Raw genomic sequence first — 19,967 nt, 5'->3', positions numbered from 1 at the left:
CAATGGAAACAGTGTCAGACTTTATTTTTCTGGGTTCCAAAATCACTGAAGATGGTGATTGCAGCCATGAAATTAAAAGATGCTTACTCCTTGAAAGGAAAGTTATGACCAACCTAGATCTCATATTCAAAAGCAGAGACATTACCTTGCCAACAAAGGTCCGTCTAGTCAAGGCTATGGTTTTTCCAGTGGTCACGTATGGATGCGAGAGTTGAACTGTGAAGAAAGCTGAGCACCGAAGAATTGATGCTTTTGAACTGTGGTGTTGGAGAAGACTCTTGAGAGTCCCTTGGACTGCAAGGAGATCCAACTAGTCCATGCTAAAGGAGATCAGTCCTGGGTGTTCATTAGAAGGACTGATGCTAACGCTGAAACTCCATTACTTTGGCCACCTTATGTGAAGAGTTGACTCATTGGAAAAGACTCTGATGCTGGGAGGGATTGGGGGCAGGAGGAGAAGGGGATGACAGAGGATGAGGTGGCTGGATGGCATCACCCACTTGATGGACGTGAGTTTGAGTAAACTCCAGGAGTTGGTGATGGACAGGGAGCCCTCGTCTGCTGAGATTCATGGGGTCACAAAGAGTCGGACACGTCTGAGCAACTGAACTGAACTGAACTAGTCACTGGTTAAGGGGAGGGGAGAGGAAAGTTCCTAGTTTCTAGCTTTCTTTGATGCAGGCAAATCCAGCTCCAGCAGCCTAAGGACAGTCTTCTTACAAAGTGGCATGTGTGATCTCTAAAGGGGAAAAGTGTGTTTAGAGCAGGCCTACACAGAACTGGTACCAGAGGGGTGATTTGAATTTCATTTTCTCACTCTGTCCCCTGTGGGAACGCTGCGTGGTACTGCATGCTGATTCAAAGAAAATTGTCTCTGCTCGCTGAGATTTAAGGCCAGGCATGGGCAGCTCACATTGCACTGGGCTATGGGGCGCCCAGCAATCTGTCTTCAGGAAGGTGGGGGGCATCACACAACAGAGGGGGTGGGGGGCCTGGCCTGGCAGTGTTACCAGAGCAGGGGGGTGGGATTCGGCACATGGCGACCCTTCACTTGACTTCAGTGCTCCCATTCCATAAAAGGCAAGTGATAAGATGTGGCTTAAAACACAAAAGATTCCTTTCCCCAAAGGAATGTGAACTGGGGTTTGGAAAGGGTAGGTGGCTCAGGTATCCCTTCCTTTGGGTTGTTTGTAGGCCAAGAAGGAGGGAGCGGCTAGGCGCTGCAGCCAATCTCAGAATGAAACCCCAGTCCCTGGTGGGAGGTCAGTCTAAGGACGCACCAGCTGTGGAATCTCTGTCCACCTGCAAGGGCCCCACCCCCACTCCCCAGCCACCCTGTAGGCCAAAGGAATGTCAGAGGAGAGATTAGAGTCTCAAGGGGAGGAGATAAAGAGGCCTGGAGACCTTTCAGCCTTGGAGCCAAACCCCAGGCTCTGCGATCAAAAGACAAACAAACAGCCATTCCCACTGGGTTTCTCAAACCCGCTGAGCAGCACAAACGTTTCCTCCCTATAAACAAGCTCACCTGAAGAAGGCGAAGAAAACCAGACCCTGAGATCGCACGCAGTTTTTGGCAGACCCCTTAGGAGAAACTGCCGCAGACAGCCTATCAAGTGCTTTTCTCACATCTCTCAGAAATAAGATGTCAAGAGTTTGAACATAAACCACGAACAAACACAATCGGCCTGGTGTTTCATGCCAGCTTCCCAGTCCTGACATGGGGCAGCTTTCGAAAATGAACTGCAGCCTTAGAAGCTGTTGACAGATTTTTAGAGCAGCCAGGGAGTTGAGAAGGTAAGCAGAGAGAAGAAGCTACCAGTGGCCTCCTTTTGACAAACAATGGGCTCTATATCGCAGTGTTAACGCCACACTAGGAGGCGCTATTTTTATCGAAGTCTACGGAGCTGTGGGTTAGGAGGTGTCAAGGGTGAATACAGTGCTAGGACAGACACCCAGTGAGTGTCCACAACCACGGTGAAGAGAGAGCAAGTCTCTAGCCCAGCGAAGCTTATATTTGAATCAGTCATTATACAGTGCGGTAGCAATGGGGATTTATAGTAGGGTAGTTAGGGAAGGATCATCGAGATGAAGTGACTTTTGAGCAAAGATGAAAAGGAGTGAGTCCTGAGAGGAGGTTCTCTGGGGGAAGATGGACCCAGGTGGAGGGGATGTTAAGGCCAAACGTCCTGAGATAGAAGAGTGCATGGTCGAGGCAAAGGACACCATGGGAGCCAATGGGGCTGGAGTGGAAAGGAAAGGGGTGTGGCCACAGATCCTGAATGCGGTAGAGACTCACAGAACATCATAGCAGGTGCCCCACGCCACCCATCAGCCACCTCTGGGGCCCTGTGGGGCTCTCTGGTTCTCTATTAACTAACAACTAATCCCTGATACAGTTCTGCTTAATTATTAATTAGAGTAGAATTCAGCTCCACCCCTCTGATTTCCTGGATTTCAGTCCTCCTAATATTTCATCTTGGGGATGGAGACATATGAAAAGAGGGAAGGTGGCCCTCTCTTAACTCCCCAAGTCCCATGGCAAAAGGCGTCACCATGCACAGCACGATTAAATACAAGCTGGTTGACCTTTCCTCAGCACCTTTTCCGCACAAAGAATGGCAAAAGCACTGGAGAGAATTAACTGCACCCTGGACCCACCCAAAGGTGCTTGCAATCTCTTGCCCAAAGACCCAGGATTGATTCAGTGTCTATCATACTTATGTACTCTGCTCTGGCCCAAAGAGTACTGCCAACACCATCTACCCTGTACAGTGTGAGATGGGGCTTGGGGGTGAACCAGGCATTTTGATGATGAATTCTTGGCTGGATGCCCTGAAGTTTCCTTGGCCAGAACTTCCCCATTTGCTTTTCAGCATTTATTGATGCTAGCATTGCACCCAGAGAAGGCAATGGCACCCCACTCCAGTACTCTTGCCTGGAAAATCCCATGGATGGAGGAGCCTGGTAGGCTGCAGTCCATGGGGTCGCTGAGTCAGACACGACTGAGCGACTTCACTTTCACTTTTCACTTTCATGCATTGGAGAAGGAAATGGCAGCCCACTCCAGTGTTCTTGCCTGGAGAATCCCAGGGACAGGAGAGCCTGGTGGGCTGCCATCTATGGGGTCGCACAGAGTCAGACACGACTGAAGCGACTTAGCAGCAGCAGCATTGCACCAGGCTGCCAGAACATATAAATAGAGGTGACACTGGAGGCAGGAAGTTGTCCTGGAAGTCTAGGGCCCTGGGATCTGTGGCAAACAAAGTCGTGGGACTGTATGAGTTAGGGTTGCGTCTGATGCAGAAACTGCTTCGAGCCTACAGAGTAAGGATTTATGAGAGGCCAGAACCCTCCAGGGGGGCTTCCCTGGTGGCTCAGCAGTAAAGAATCTGCCTGCCAATGCAGGAGATCCGGGTTCAATACTAGGTCAGGAAGATCCCCTGGAGAAGGGCATGGCAACCCACTCCAGTATTCTGACCTGGAGAAAATCCCATAGACAAAGGAGCCTGGCGGACTACAGTCCACAGAGTCACAAAGAGTCAAACACAACTGAAGTGACTTTGCACGCAGGTGCACAGAACCCTCCATGGCTGCAGATGTTAAGCAGTGCTATGGCTGCTGGCCCGCAGCCCTTGGGAGGGCGAGATGGGTGGCCTCGAGCACTAAGCCACACACACGCCCGCCCACCCAGGTGCTCAGGGGAGCTGCAGGCACCACCGCCCACACCAAGCATACGCATGCCTGCTCCTTCCCTCCAAATCGCACCGCATTTTTCTGTTAGCCCACCCGAACCATAGTGGGAAATGAAGAGTTCCATGAGACGTAGTTCCAGTTTGGCTACCACAGAACAAAGCCACTGCAGTGACTTTGACCTCAGGCCTGTTTCCTCACCCACAAAACCCAGGGTTTGGCCCAAAGGAAACTGTTGGGAGCATCTTTATCACAGTAACAGTGCCTGTTTCCTCACTGGGCAGCCAGGTCAACCCACATTGTGTGCAGAGGTACCAAGAGTGCCCAGGTGCTTTCTGCAATGTCAGAGCCACCACAAGCTGGAAAGAGTCCAGTGTCTTGGCCGCAGTCCTTGGACGAATTCCTTGTTCTGTGGGTGTGCACAGATCGCCTCGTTCCCGCCCCCTCCCAACCCAAGGCCGGGAGGATGGAGGCGGTGACAGCAGGTGACAAAGTCCGACCTCCGTCTCCAGCAATCAGGCTGAGCAGTCCCAGGAGGTTGCAGAAAGATTCTGAGGCTGCACACAGTTCAATTAACAATCTGGATCCAAAACATATTCACTAAGGGCTCACCTTCCAGGTGATTCCAGAATGCTCTCATACAACCTAATGAAAACCTTTCTGGTTAAATAAACGTTAGCATTGTCATCTGTGAAGCACTGTCTGCAAAATATGCTCTCTGCAGACTCCACTCTTAGGGACCCTGGAGGGGAGAGACGGGAAAAGACCAGATACAGTAAAGACAGAGAGTTGTAAATGCAGAAAAGGAATTGAAAGAAATTAAATTGTATGGGAAGAAAGACTCATTTATGACCAAGGAAATGAAGAGGAGAGAGAACGCAGCCGCTAAAGAGAAGGGGGGCTGGATCTGATCTTCTCTAAAACTCTGTGTTCTTAGGGGAATATCATCAAAATCTAATGCTAGACGATCCCATGTCAGCATTATGTGAGCTGCAAAGAAAGGAAGGAAAGGAAAGTGCCAGAAGAATACCTTCCTTCAGAACACTGCTAGGAGGAAGGGATTTTTATTTATTGTGGGACAGGGATGGTGGTGCCACGCTGAACAAGACTGCCATGGTCCTGAAATCACACCCTCTGGACTTCTGCCTTGTGAGACGTATGACTGTCTGAGGGAGGAAAAACCATTTTCCCTCTACCCTTCTACGTTCTCAGCTGAGACCACCCACCACCCATGCCAGTAATAAAAAAGACAGATTACCAGGAGAAAAACCAAACAGAAGTCTAATAATGTGCTTATCTTCTGTATATGGGAGAGAACCGAGAAAACTGAGTACCTCCCCCAAATGCCTCAACTCATCACCTTAAATGACACCTCTAGCTAAAAAAAGATATTGGGATGGGAGAACCAGTTATGGAAGGTTAAAAGGGAAAGCACAGTAAACAAGGATAAGGTTGTTCTATAGATTTAAGTCCTTGCCTTCTCTATTGATAAGAATTTCTAGAGTTTAGAGTCATCTTTCTCCTCTTGGTACACAGAGGTAGACATCCTAACAAATGGAGATTTTTCTTATAAATGTCCCTTACAAAAGGGTAACTCCTACTCTGTTTTCAAAGTTTTTCCTATGTCTGCTGTTTCTTAAAAATTTTCAGCCTAAAATAATCCTTATGCCACCAAAGCATATTTGGGGGTGAGAAATTTTGTTCCCCTTCAGCTCGGGCATGTGTTATGCCTTGACCAGAGCAAGGTAGTTCACATCCCAGCCAGAGAATCTCCAAGGTGTGAAGGCAGGCCAGCAGGAGGGCCAACATGACCGTAATCTAGCCTAGGGAGGAAGAGGCGTGGAAGGCTTAAAACTGGGGAAGAAAAAAAAAAAAACTGGGGAAGAGCTTATGTCCATACAAGAACCATGCACACAGATGTTTACAGAAGCTTTATTTATAGTTGGCAAAACTTGGAAGCAACCAAGATATTTAATAGGTGAATGGATAAATAAACTATGGTGCATCCAGACAATGGAATATGATTCAATGCTTTTAAAAATGAGCTATGAAGCTGTGAAAAGACATGGAGGAATCGTAAATCATATTACTAACTGAAAGTTGCCAATCTGAAAAGGACATATACTATAGGATTCCAACTATATGATGTTTTGGAAAAGGCAAAACTATGGAGAGAGTAAACAGGGGTTTGGGGTGCGGGGAGGGAAGAACAGGCAGAGCACAGACAATATCTAGAACAGTGGAGATATTCTGTATAATCCTGTAATGGTGTATACAAGTATTTTATACGTTTGTCCAGGACTTCCTGGTAGCTCAGCTGGTAAAGAATCTAACTGCAATGCAGGAGACCACAGTTTGATTCCTGGGTCAGGAAGATCCCCTGGAGAATGGATAGGCTACCTACTCCAGTATTCATGGGCTTTCCTGGTGGCTCAGATGGTAAAGAACTTGCCTGCAATGCAGGAGACATGGGTTTGATCCCTGGGACAGCAACCCACTCTAGTACTCTTGCCTGGAGAATCCCCATGGACAGTGGAGCCTGGCGGGCTATAGTCCATGGGGTTGCAAAGAGTTGGACATGACTGAGCAGCTAAGCACGGCACATACATTTGTCCAAATCCACAGAATGTACAACACCAAGAGTGAGCCCTAGGTAAAGTATGGACTTTGGGTGATTAATTGGTTAATGTATTATAGGTTTGTCAATTGTAACAAATGTACCCTTCTGTGGTGGATGTCAATGGCGGAGGTTATGCCTGGTGGGTATAGAGCACATATAGGAAATCTCTGCACCTTCCTCCCGACTTTGCTGTGAACATGAAACTCCTTATTAAAAAAAAAAAAGTAGGAGAGGAACCTGAATCTGAGGTTTCTTAAGGTTCAGAATATCAACAATTAAAGTTTGGAAACTCAATCCTAATGTAGTTAGCGAATGGAGCATTCTTGCTCAATTCTCACCCTCTCCATGGTTCACTGTAAACGTTGCTTGGGTCGCCCATTACTCTGCAGGAATAAAAGTGAGGCCCGTGGCTTTCTGGGGGCAAGAATGACCTAAATTAGAATGTAGCTTCTACTATCTTTGTCTAGTGCAGGAGTTTGCATTTTTTTTTCCATAAAGGGCCAGATAGTAAATATTTTAGACTTTGCAGGCCATACAGTCTCTGCAACAACAATTTAAGCCTGCTGTTGAGGCCCAAAAGCAACCAGAGACAGTCCATACACTGACGGTCATGGCTGTGTCCCAATCAAACTTTACAAAAACAGGCCCAGGCTAGATTTGGCCCATGGGTTGTAATTTGCTCACCACTGGTCTTACACTTTCCTAGAAAGTTGGACTGGTCTATGCCTAAAATATGTGCAAACTAAGGGCTTAAATTATTCATTACAAAAATATTACACCTGTTCAAACAGAGAAGGAGGAAGGAAATTAAGGAAAAGAGTGGTAAAAAGAAAAGACAGCCAATTTTTTTGTCATCAGCAGTGGGGGGCCAGAGCGAGGGTTCGGGGAAGAATGCAGGACGAGCTGGGAGGAGGAGGAGAAGGTAAAACAGGTCTTGGAGAGGCGGTGCACACTTGGAGAGCGTGAGACAAATTGAGAACATGTGCCCAGGAATCAGGGGACACAGACAGCACCAATCCCAGCCTCACCAAGTCCTCCAAAGCCGAAGTCAGGCAGAAAACAAAGACAGAGCAAGCTGCGGAGAAAGGCAGGGGTGGGCATCGCGGCCGCCCTGTGGGGGTCTCTTGGTGAGGACAGAGCCTTCTCATCTTCCTACAGCACATTATGCTGGAGACACGGCTAAGCTCATGCTTAAATAAACAATTTAATCAGCAGCCCAAAGTTTCCTTTTATCACCCAATCTCCTGGCTAGACGGAATAATTATTTTCCATCTTCTAACTGCTGGACTGTTAAGTATCAGCTGAAGCAAACAGAATACCAGGCACAGCTGAATGGCACCACAGCCCCTGTCTCTTACTAATGTAATTCCCACAGTGGTTGGTTTTCTAAAGATCTTGCAACCAAACATGGGTATCTCAGAAGGACATGTCTCAAATACTTTGTAAAAAAGTACTTGAAGGTGGGAGGAAAGGAAGGCGTTTTTCATCTAAGATTACAAGCAGTACCATCACCAGCTGGAATAGGGAGGAACTTTCTAGACATCATCTGATGACCCTCTCAGGCTTACTTCCCCAACTGTAAACAGCAGCTAGTAATGTTTGCCATGTGGAAGTATCCTGCGGAATCAATTAGATAGTGTAGTACATTATCTAACCCAGCTTCCAGCATAGAGCTCTCTAAATAGGCAGTACCTTGATATTATCTGTGGGGCTTCCCTGATGGCTCTGATGGTAAAGAATCTTATGCAGTGCAGGAGACGCAGGTTCGATCCTTGGGTCAGGAAGAGCCCCTGGAAAAGGGAATGGCAACCAACTCCAGCATTCTTGCCTGAGAAATCCCGGAGGAACCTGGCAGGCTACAGTGTATCAGGTCGCAAACAGTCAGACACAACTGAGCGACTAACCCTATTATTATCTATGACTGATATAACTCAATTCTTCCACAAGGACAGTCACTCCTTTGGGTCATTCAATCGGGTGTGAGAATTGCAGTCCTTAAAACAGATGTTTTTCTTGCTCTTTATCAGTCTTCCCTTGGTATGCACCTCCTACATAGGAGCTTCCCTATAACAGGCTCATGCCTGGTTGTAGGAATTATTTACATTCAAGGAAAGGCACGGCTTTGGAACCCACTCCTTGGCGGCCATCCCATTTCTGAGGTGGTGTGGAACTGCGGAAGTAGATAGGAGTCAGGATAACCTAAAACTATAAAATCGTTCGGGTAATCAGACATGCCATCCGCTGAGTCACAGGTTTCTTTTGGCAGGTGGACAGGGAAACACCCTTCCTGTCTCTGCAGCCCTTCCCAAATCCACTCCCTCCCTGGCCAGTGCTCCCTCCTCCTCGAAGCCCATGTGCCTCACCCACAGTCCACCCATGTGGCCAGCAGGGAGGGGAAGGACTTATCTCACAACCAAGGCTTTTTGTGGGCCCAGCAGTGACCCTCCCCACGGCCCCTCTGTCATCAAAACTCACAGGAATTCCTCCAGCTGCAGCCCGCCTCCCCCCGCCCCCCGCCCCCACCAGCTGTCCTCTGAGACATCCACCAGGGCTCCCTCTATTCCATCCCCGACACATGGCCAGGAGGCTTATTGCAAAGACCCAGACGTGCTTCCAGCCCCAGCCTGCCTAAAAACCATGACGTGTAGAGCAAAGTTCACACTCCTCACTAAGACCTGGAAAGCCTGTCCCAACCTGGCTCCTGCCTATCCTGGGCAGCCTCACCTTCACGGCTTTGCTCTAGCTGTTCTCTCTGCGTGCCCCCTCCCATCTGTTCATCGAACTTCCGCTCAACATTTAACCTCCAGTTCAAACGCTATCTTATTTCTGACATCCCCTCATTTCTGACATCCCCCTATTCGGGCAGTACCAACCACCCCCTGTTCTATATTTCTGTAGGAACTTGTATGTAACTCTATTCTAGTACTTTCCAAACATTAGTATAACTATTTGCTGATGGTTTGTGTTCCTGCTTGGCTATAACTCCAGTAAGGACACATACACACTGCTATATTTTAAAGAGATAACCAACAGGGACCTACTGTATACTGTGCTCAATGTTAGGAAACTCTGCCCAATGTCATGTGGCAACCTTGGTGAGTTAGGGCGCAATGGATACATGTATATATATGTATGGCGTGTCACTCTGCTGTTCACCTGAAACTATCACAACATTGTTAATCTGCTATACCCCAATCCAAAATAAAAAGTTTAATAAATAAAAAAGAAATAGATAACCAACAAGGATCTACTGTATAAAACAGGGACTTCTACTCAATACTCTGTAATAACCTAAATATGAAAGAATCTAAAAAAGAATAGATACATATGTATATGTATATATATATCTGAATCACTTTATACCTGGAACTTGCATAACATTGTTAAACTATACTCCAGTATAAAATAAAAATTTGAAAATAAAGTACCTTTTAGAACAGAAACTAAAAAGACATGAGCTAGGGAACTATATTCAATATCCTGTAATAAACCATAATGAAAAAGAATATATATATATATATAATGCACATATTCTTGCTGTACACCAGAAACTAACATAAGATTATAAATCAACTATACTTCAATAAAATAAATTAAAAAATAAAGACACAAGCTATAATTTTCTCATTTTGGTATTTCCAACACCCAACATACTACCCGACATGTGGTAGTGGATGTGCTTTGCTGACGGCATGGAATAAATTGAAAGAACAAAGTCCATGGGTAGCAGGCGAGCATCAAGGGAGTCCATTAATATTTCTTTGTTAATGATTTTAAATTATTCTTAGAATCAAGACAATTTCTCATCATTTTGAATCACACATTCATCATTCCAATTCTTTTCTTTTTATATAGTTTTACTATAGCTACATTCCTATTGAAATATAAATATTTTATTTTAGTTTGTAACTTCAACCCAAAAGAACAATGTGCCATATGTAACCTTTTAGAGCTTATTTTTTCAGATTTTTTCTTGCTAAGATTCATCCATATTTTTATGTAACTGTTGTTCATTCATTTAGACTTCTGTGTAATTGTTCACTATGTGTGTATCCCATGCTCTATTTTTCCACTCACCTTCAATGAGCATTTGGATTGAGATAGAGTTGCCAGATTTAGCAAGTAAAAACATAGGACACCCAGTTCAATTTGAATTTCAAATAAACATTGGATTTTTAAATATCAGTTTGTCCCAGAAAATATTTAAAAATGATTATACCAAAAAATCGTTCATTGTATGAAATTCAAATTGAACTAGGCATCCCGTATTTTATCTGGCAACCCTACCTTGAGAATGAAGCTGCTGTGAACATTCCTATACGTGTCTCCTATTGGATATGCCAGGGTTTCTCTTGGGTTTATACCTACGTGTGTGACTATTTGACTTGAGAAGGAAAAACAAACTGCTTTCTTAAATGGCTGCTTTTGATGCAGGCTCAATCCCTGGGTGAGGAAGATCCCCTGGAGAAGGAAATGGCAACCCACTCCAGTATCCTTGCCGGGGAAATCCTGTGGACAGAGGAGCCTGGTGGGCCACAGTCCATGGGTCATAGGGTCAGACACAACTGAGCCACTGGGCATACACACATAAGGACTCTTGAGCCCCATCCCCATTTTGCGAATCAGAGTCAGGGGAAAGAGGACTGTATACCAGGAGCATGGTGAAGACCAGTAGCTCTGGAGTGAACACCCTCTTCTCCCCCTTTTAAGGCAGAGGTTAGGGTGTTCTTCAACCACAAGCCCAGTGAGGGGCCTTCAGGTGCATTTGCAGGGTGTTCCCTGAAGCTGGGAGTCCCAGGGATCCTCACTGATGCCCATGAGAGCTAAAGTACCTGCAGCCCCAGGGCCATCTAGGGGAGTGCTTTGGTGGCCAAGTCAGTAGTGACTGCTGCCTTGGGTTGACCCTGGACTCTCAGGTTATGTTGGAAGAAGAGATGGAAAAGTGTGACCCATGAATTCAAAGTGGCCACGGCACAGAGAGCTGATGTGTGGGTCCACTTGGATCCTGATCAGTAGGGCAAGGCAACCTCAGCAGCAGGAGGTTGGAGGTGTCCTGCCAGATTTCTAACTGGGGAGCAGCCCACAGCCACCACTTTTTATAGGATGACACCCTTTATATGATGATATATCAGACCATGGGAAACTTGGAATAGCCCCAGAGAACACTATAGGAAAGAAGGAGTTGGCTTTATTCATCTTCTATACCCTCCCTCTCCCAGCTTCAGGAGTGGAGGAAGCAAAATGGCAACCAACAAATGAAACTAGTGAACAGCAAGGGGGGCGAAATTCTGTTCCCTACCTACCTCTCCACTGCAGCCCTTCAGGCTAAAAGAGGCCCGAGGCAGGCAGGGAAAACCTTTAATGCTAAGCCAAGCTTGGAGTTTTGACTTTTAACATCTTGCATGGGACATTCTAATTGCTCAGTTACAACTTGGAAAGACAGTTATAATCTATCATCTCTGGACCACTATCATATACTATACACACCAAAAAAAAAAAACAAAAACAAAATGGGTTAAAGACTTGAATGTAAGCCCTGAAACCATAAAACTCCTAGAAGAAAACATAGGTGGTAAGCTTGCTGACATAGGCTGGTGATAATATTTTTAATCTGACACGAAAAGTAAAAGCAATAAAAGAAAAAAATAAACAAGTGGGACTGCATCACACTAAAAAGATTCTGTACAACAAAGGAAGCCATCAACAAAATGAAAAAGCAAGCTACTGAATGGGAGAAGATATTTGCAAGTCATATATCTGACAAAAGGTGAATATCCAAAACATTTAAAGCACTCGTACAAGTCAACAGGAAAAAACAAACAATCTGATCAAAGATTGGGCAGAAGTTCTAAATAGGCGTTTTTCCAAAGAAGACAGATAGGTGGCTAACAGATACATAAGAAGATGTTTATCATCAGAAGAGAAAAGCAAATCCAAACCACAATGAGATATCACCTCACACCTGTCATAATGGCTATTATCAAAAAGACAAGAATAGCAAGTACTGGTGAGGATGTGGAGGAAAGGAAACCTTCATGCGCTGTTGGTGAGAATGTAAAGTGGCGCAGCTGCTATGGAGAATAGCATGGAGATCCCTCAAAAAATTAAGAATATAACTACTATATGATCCAGCAATTCCACTTCTGGGTATTTATCTGAAGAAAATCAAAACACTAACTTGAAAAGATATCTGCATTCTCATGTCCATTGCAGCATTATTTACAATCCAAGATATGGAAACAACCTAAGTGGCCATTGATGGATGAATGGGTAAAGAAATTGTGGTATATGGATACAATGGAATATTACTCAGCCATAAAAAATAAGGAAATCTTGCCATGTGCAACAACACGGTGGATTGTCAGAGGGTGAGGTAAGGCAGGGGGAATGGGTGAAGGAGTCAAAAGGTTAAAAAAAAAGCATAATAGCAAAAGTGGAACAAATATATAATGCTCAGATCCAAAAGCCACTTTAAAAGAAGATGTGTCAAGTCCATAAAAATGAATCTTTGTGGCAGTCAAATGGAATGAACTATTGTTACTACCAATCTCTGGCTATGCAGGGAAGATCCAATGGAGACAAGCTGAGTGACTTGAAAAGGCACACGCACATACAAATTATGATATTAATGCTAAGTAGTAATTGTTTATCCGTGAAGGTGAAGGTGAGAAGAAACTGAAAAAAGATCATGAAAAACAAAAGGGGATAAGGTAGCAAAACAGAAGATGTACTTTATGGCTAGAATGTTACTTAAATGAACAAAGGGAAAAAATACCGAATATCTATTGAACTCACCTTTTTGAATGAATTAGTGAATTCTTGATTATCAAGAGTCCGTATACTAGCTCTTAGTAACTGTGTTGCTGCTGCTGCTGCTGCTAAGTCGCTTCAGTCGTGTCCGACTCTGTGCGACCCCATAGACGGCAGCCCACCAGGCTCCGCCGTCCCTGGGATTCTCCAGGCAAGAACACTGGAGTGGGTTGCCATTTCCTTTTCCAATGCATGAAAGTGAAAAGGGAAAGTGAAGTCACTGAGTCGTGTCCAACTCTCAGCGACCCCATGGACTGCAGCCTACCAGGCTCCTCCGTCCATGGGATTTTCCAGGCAAGAGTACTGGAGTGGGGTGCCATTGCCTTCTTCATAGTAACTGTGTACTGATGCATTTTTTCCTCTTTGGTTTCTGAAAAAAAAAAAATCAAGTTTTTTCTTAGTGACATGAGCAAGTGCTCACAACTTAAGTGAAAAAAAGGCAGGAGGAAAAAATAGTATCTATTGGTTCTCACTATTGTTTAAAAATAGCATATACTGTTGGTAATTGAAACTAGATAGGTAAATAGTGATGATAACTAAATACATTTATACAACAAAGACTAGAAAGACACTCAAAATATTGTTATTTTAAAAAAAACATGGCATGTAACATAGCAAGACTGACTATGGATTATGGGTAAAAATGACATTTCTATATACAGGTTCATCAGTTTTAACAACTGAACCACTCTGGTAGGGGAGGTTGATGCTGGGGGTACAGGAGTGTATGGAAATCGCTGTACTTTCCACTCAATTTTGCTGCGAACCTAAACCTGCCCTAAAAAATAAAGTCTAGATGTAAAAACAAAGCCAATCTATAGAAATGAGACCTGCTCAGTTTGCAACAACAGGATGTAAGTATACTAATGACAACGAGGCCATCAGGGATGCAGTTTGCAAGCAAAACTCAAGATCTCAATTGAGTGGAAGGATTGGTTGAAAGAAACAAGATGAAATGCAAAAAAGATAAATAGAAGCATTTGACCTAGATTCAGATCGTCAATGTCTCTAGTCCAGGGGATGATTCTTGACTCAATATGGGCCAACAGCGAAACATGGCTGCCAAGATAAATGCTCAGAATCAGGTTTGGTGAGCCTATATCAGAGAAGGCTAGGGAAGAGAGGACACCGACAAACTAGAACATATAGAACCCAAGGACTAGGAAGGTAAGAGGTCTGGAAACTTCGATATACAAGAAATAAGTGGAAAAAATGGAACATTTGGGCCTGGAAATAAGAAACAGGGAGTCACAAGAGTAGCTTCAAGTTGGTCAAAGAGCCATATTGCTGAAGCGAGGTTAGTTCTAGCAGGCAACATCACAGCGAAAATTATAGAGAGGTAACATGTAGCTGAAGCTCTGAAGAACTCTCTCTCAATCCGAGCATCACAACCATGGAACAGGCTGCTATATGGGGCAGAGAACTCCCAGCCAGCTTAAGAATCTCAAAGAAAGTTCAAGAATGATCTACCAGGGTTTGTGCGGGGCCCTGGCCCTAGAAGTCCCTTTCGATCTCAACATGCTATGATTCCATATTGGGTTAACTGGGGAAAGCTTATCTGAATTCAGGAAGCAGGTGAATTATAAAGTTTTAACATATACAGATATGAGCTATATCTGAAGCTAAGTAAATAGTGTAGCTTGATGAAAGGCCTTGGAGGCCAGACAGAATGGAGATGAGCCAGGACCAAAATTAGTTAGGTGCCACTAGGTTTGCAAGGCTGATTTAGAGCCTAACATTCAAAGGACACTCATAATCAGTTTCAATAAGAACAAACAACATTCATCAAGCACTAATAACAGGCAGATCCCAAAGGTTCCTGTCTCCTGGAATTAAAAGCCAAATAACTCAAGTTATCTTGGGTCAGATGTAGGTGAACTAAGAGCTAAGGAGAAGGGGCTGTGAAACTAAATCAGAAGCTACACGCCTCTACATGGCTTTGTTCTGCCAATTTTAAAATACCTATTTAGAGTCTTCGGTTTTAAACGTGAACTTACCTTAAGGGAGACCGGATCTGCATGTCCCCCCTGGGCACTTTGTTAGAAATGCAGAGTCGCAGTCCCCTCCCCAGACCTACTGAACAATAACTTGCATTTTAAAAAGAGCCCCAGGTGGCTCACAGTGCATTCGAATTTGAGAATGACTGCTCTACCTTAGAGTGGACCAAAACATTGCTTTGTTACTGTCTTATGCTATCGATAGCCAGATACCACAATCCAAATATGGGACAGGTATGACCACATTTATGGAGACAATCTCTGCCATGAAGACTGTCCCCTCTGCAAAATAGGTTCCAGTGGTTACAGAAAGACCGACAATTGCTATCCAAGAGATCCGAGGCTGAATCAGGAAGCTGCATTTAGCCTGAAGTGGTAGCTCAGTCAGTAAAGAGTCTGCCTGCAATGCAGGAGACCTAGGTTCAATCCTTGGGTCAGGAAGACCCCCCGGAGAAGGAAATGGCAACTCACTCCAGTACTCTTACCTAGGAAATCCCATGGACAGAGGAGCCTGGTGTGCTACAATCCACTGGGTCGCAAAGAGTCGGACATGACTTAGTGACTTAAACTACCATAGGAACTTGCATTTCAGGACCCGATGGTGTCTGGGAGGATAGGAGAGTGTTTTTGATTCTTGGGATCAAACATCACAGAAGTAAACCAATGCTCTGGAACTTACTAATCTAATGTTAAGAGGAGGGAGGAATTAGGGTGGTTAAGATGAGAGCATTGCCATTCCTAACCTTTAGTGGTTCAGACGGTAAAGAATCTGCCTGCAATACAGGAGACCCGGGGTCGATCTCTGAGTCGAGAAGATCCCCTGGAGAAGGGCATGGCAACCCACTTCAGTATTCTTGCTGGAGAATTCCCTGAACAGAGGAGCCTGGCAGGCTACAGTCCATGGGATTACATAGAGTCAGACATGACCTAGTGACTAACACTTTCACTTCCTCATTATTATTTTAAATATATGACCTTGTGCTCAAACTTGGTTCCAGGTAGTGCTGTTTCAGAAGTGACAGAAAAATCCTGTTCTAGTGTGTTGTAAAGCGTACCTGGCCTGTGGCCTGGACTGGAGTTAGAATGAACAAAGGAGATGTGAAGCTTTTCTAATGAAATACCTTGAAATATTTTTTTGTACTACCCAAGTATTACATTGTCCTTTTTAGTGTGAAAAACAACCCAAGAAACCAACATAAATGCAAAAACATCAAGGCTTGAAATGAAGAATAGTCTGGCCTTGAATGAATCAGAAAATCCATGATTTTAATTCACATCTAACCACAAGGAGCAATGAAATGGGCTTTTGATTTGTTCCAGTTTTAAGACCAAATCCAAACATCTTCTCTAATAAGAATGCTCAAAACCATTATTCATCTAGTAACATTCCTCCTCTGAAAATTCCAAAAAGGGCTTTGTTTAGATCACCGTTTAAACAGAGTTCAGCCTCCTAACTCTCGGCCCTGTATCCAAGTGCAACTGATTCAGCAGGCGAAGCCCAGGTTCACGAAGAACGAATCTTGAAATCTCTCTGATGGAGCACCCAAGAAGGATAGTAGTTACCTCTGCAGTTCTTATTCACACAACCTTTTTTTTTCCCCTGCCCCATAAATCAGATGGAAAAAAAAAAGAAATCTTGTTTCACCTTTGCAATAGGACAAATTACTTGCAAGCAGAAGGAATGTTGGGTGACCACGCCCTCTGCTTTGTGGGGCCAACTTGTGTGACTGGGAGGCTTTGCCCACAGGAATGAATAAATCTGGAAACAAGTGCGGGAGTGTCCGGGGGTTGCAGGAGACACGGGAGGAATGGAGGGTGCTAGTTTCCACGCCACATCCTTCCCCTCTAGATGCCTCCCTATAGCAGTATGTTCCAGAGAGTCAGGGCACACCAGGGCAGCTGTTAATCACCATCCATACACTTTTCACTAAGAAAGTCATATTTATTGACAACTTTACCCCTGCCCTGGCTCCACCCAGAGAGGGAGTCTGCTCTCAATGCCTTGGTATTCTGTGGGTCAGAAAAGAACCAGCCTGCCCAAGGTTGAGCATACCCAGGCTTGCTTTACCCATCAGCTCAGCCAATAAATCAGCAGTATTTATTTAGCAGCCACTGTGAGGCTGGTGCTGGGGAATGCGGAAACGAATTGTGCAAGATTCCATACCTGCTGTCAAGAAGGTCACTGTTTTGTTGGGAGGGAAGGAATAAGATATACCAACATGAAAAACTAGCAGAAATAAAGTGGTAACTAATAAAGGCCAGGGGAATGATAGAAACAAAGAAGGTTGTTATAACAGCGTTGAAGCAAAGGAAAGTGTATTATAACAGGAATGGGGTTAGAGGGGAGAGGGCAGTCAATAGATGACCAGTGTGAGTTTGATACACAAAGCAGGGCAACCAAAGTCAGTGCTCTGGGATAACCTAGAGGGATAGAGTGGGGAGGAGGGGGGGTGGTTTCAGGATGAGAGGCACACGTGTATGTATACTTATGGCCGATTCATGTTGATGTATGGCAAAAACCATCACAATATTATAATTATCCTCCCATTAAATTAATTAATTAAAAAATTTTGAACCTGGAAAAAAAGAGATCTGCAAGCCTGAGATCCTGGGGGAGGTGGGATGGGAAATATGCGCCTCTGGGATGGGAACTCATGCCTTCAGGGCTGGGCAGAGAAGATGGGGGTGGTTCAAGTAGGCTATAAAACTGGGAGCAAGAGGGACCATGACTGAGCCGTCATGGACGTTGGTGGCTGCAGTAGAGGCCCCTAGTCTGTGCAAAGCTCCTGCCTGGCTTGTGCCACAGTTCAGAATAAGTCCTTGTCAAGGAAGGGCAGAGCCCTCAGGGAGAATGGCAGGACAGATGTGGCGCCTGACCTCGACTGCAGGAAGTCAGGAGACTCCTGCGATTCCACCTTCTGCCCTACTGGTTAGCCTCTGGTTATTTCCAAGTCTTCAGGGTGCTCTCCTTCCACAGGGAGGACACACAGGACCAATGACTATAAAGTTAAACCTATCCCCAAAAATACAGAGACACGTGTCACAGGGAGATGCTGACAGAGAGGGAGACATGCCAAACAGTGTGACCTCCACACCAAGGTGACTAAAACCCCGCCGACTAAAAGACAAGCCACTGAGACTGCCTCCCACCACCACCTCTTCCCACCTATGACCTAACTCCGTGGCACCTACTACCCCTAAGTCACTCATCTCAGAGGATGGGGTCAGCCTTCCTGTTCGGGGCCAGCATCTCCCCTTCTGCCTCAGCAGCCATCTTCCTTCTTTCCTCTCTTTGTTATTGTGCCCTTTCTAGTCACTCTATTCTCAGTGTGTAAGACAAGAGAAGAAATATCCCTCCAATCCAAAAAACCCAAACTCAACACACACACACACACACACACACACACACACACACACACTTCCCTTTTACCTTCTGCAACCACTGTCCATTGCTCTCCTTTCCTTTTCAGTCATGAGCCTTCCGAGGGTGGCATACGTTGGCTGCATCCATTTCATCAGTTCCACTCAGCCCCCAGCCCTGGCTCTCCCCTCCTACTCCAGCTCCATGAGACCTGCTGTCTTTAAGATCACCAATGACCCCCTTGTTTTCAAGTCCAATGAAAACTTTTCCCTCATCATCTGCTGTATTGGACTTTGTTGCCTTTTCACTGCTTCATTCCCTGGTTTCTGTGTCACCTGGTTCTCTGCCTGTTTCACTGACTATCCCATGCCTGACCCCGTTGGAAAATCAAGGGTCCTCTCCTTTCAGAAGCTTTCCCTAACCCCCTCTTCTGAGTTATATGACTCTCCTTTATGCTCCTTTGACACTCTGGCCCTTACTAAATTATACCAGAATGATCTGTCTGTGTGTGTGTGTTTCCCTCATTAAGGAGAAAGGCCCGAGAGGGAAGTGGCTGTGTCCATTCATCTTCATGCCCCTAGTACCTATTACAGAATATGGTATCCACAGGTACGCAATAAATTTGTTCAACTGGCTTGGATCAAATACTGAAGGCAAATTAGGCCAATATTTAGCTTCATAATTTATTCAGGATTTTATTTCCAAGCACACGCGTTTTTTTCCCTTTTACTCGAAGGCCCCTCTTCTAGAGGAACAGCCAAATTTCAAAATGGCCTGTAGTGAGGAGAGCTGGGTGACAGTCCCACTCTGAGTGGGGCACCCGGAAACTCATGTCTCAAGGTCTTTGATAGTCCACTATTTCACTTTTGGGTTTGGCATGCTCCTGCAGTGCAGGAGACCAGGGTTCGATCCCTGGGTTGGGAAGATCCCCTGGAGAAGGAAATGGCAACCCACCCCAGTATCCTTGCCTGGAAAATCTCATGGACAGAGGAGCCTGGTGGGCTGCAGTCCATGGGGTCGCAAAGAGTTGGGCACGACTGACTGACTAACACCTGAGGTCTTCTACTAATCCAGCCTGATGCTGGTTTATGGGTGCTCAGTTCCTGCCAAACAGCATGTGACACTCAATTCTGCAACCATCTTGACCTTGGGCAAGTTCTATACGTACCCTGTCACTGGGACTGTGTTTTTAATTGGTTGTGCATTCTATGTATCTGTAGCAATACTGGTCACCATGTAGACCAAACTTGCACATCTTTCTTCCAGACTCTTACAGTCACCTACAAAACAACATTGACATTCTGGAACCCTGTGAACCCAGGCTAATCTTTATGATGGAGAGGAGGTATGCTATCGGCCGATGGAATCTCTAATCCAACATGCCTTGTATTGTTGCCTGTGGGCCTCATCCCAGTATTTAGAATGGAGCTCCTTCCTTTCCTTAGGTTGTCCTTTTTCTCAGTGACTCTGACACTGGATTTGGAATCTA

Source organism: Capra hircus (genome assembly GCF_001704415.2).
Source record: "Capra hircus breed San Clemente chromosome X unlocalized genomic scaffold, ASM170441v1, whole genome shotgun sequence".
NCBI classification, from domain to species: domain Eukaryota; kingdom Metazoa; phylum Chordata; class Mammalia; order Artiodactyla; family Bovidae; genus Capra; species Capra hircus.
The sequence above is the reverse complement of the archived record's forward strand: the minus strand, read 5'-3'. Positions refer to the sequence as shown.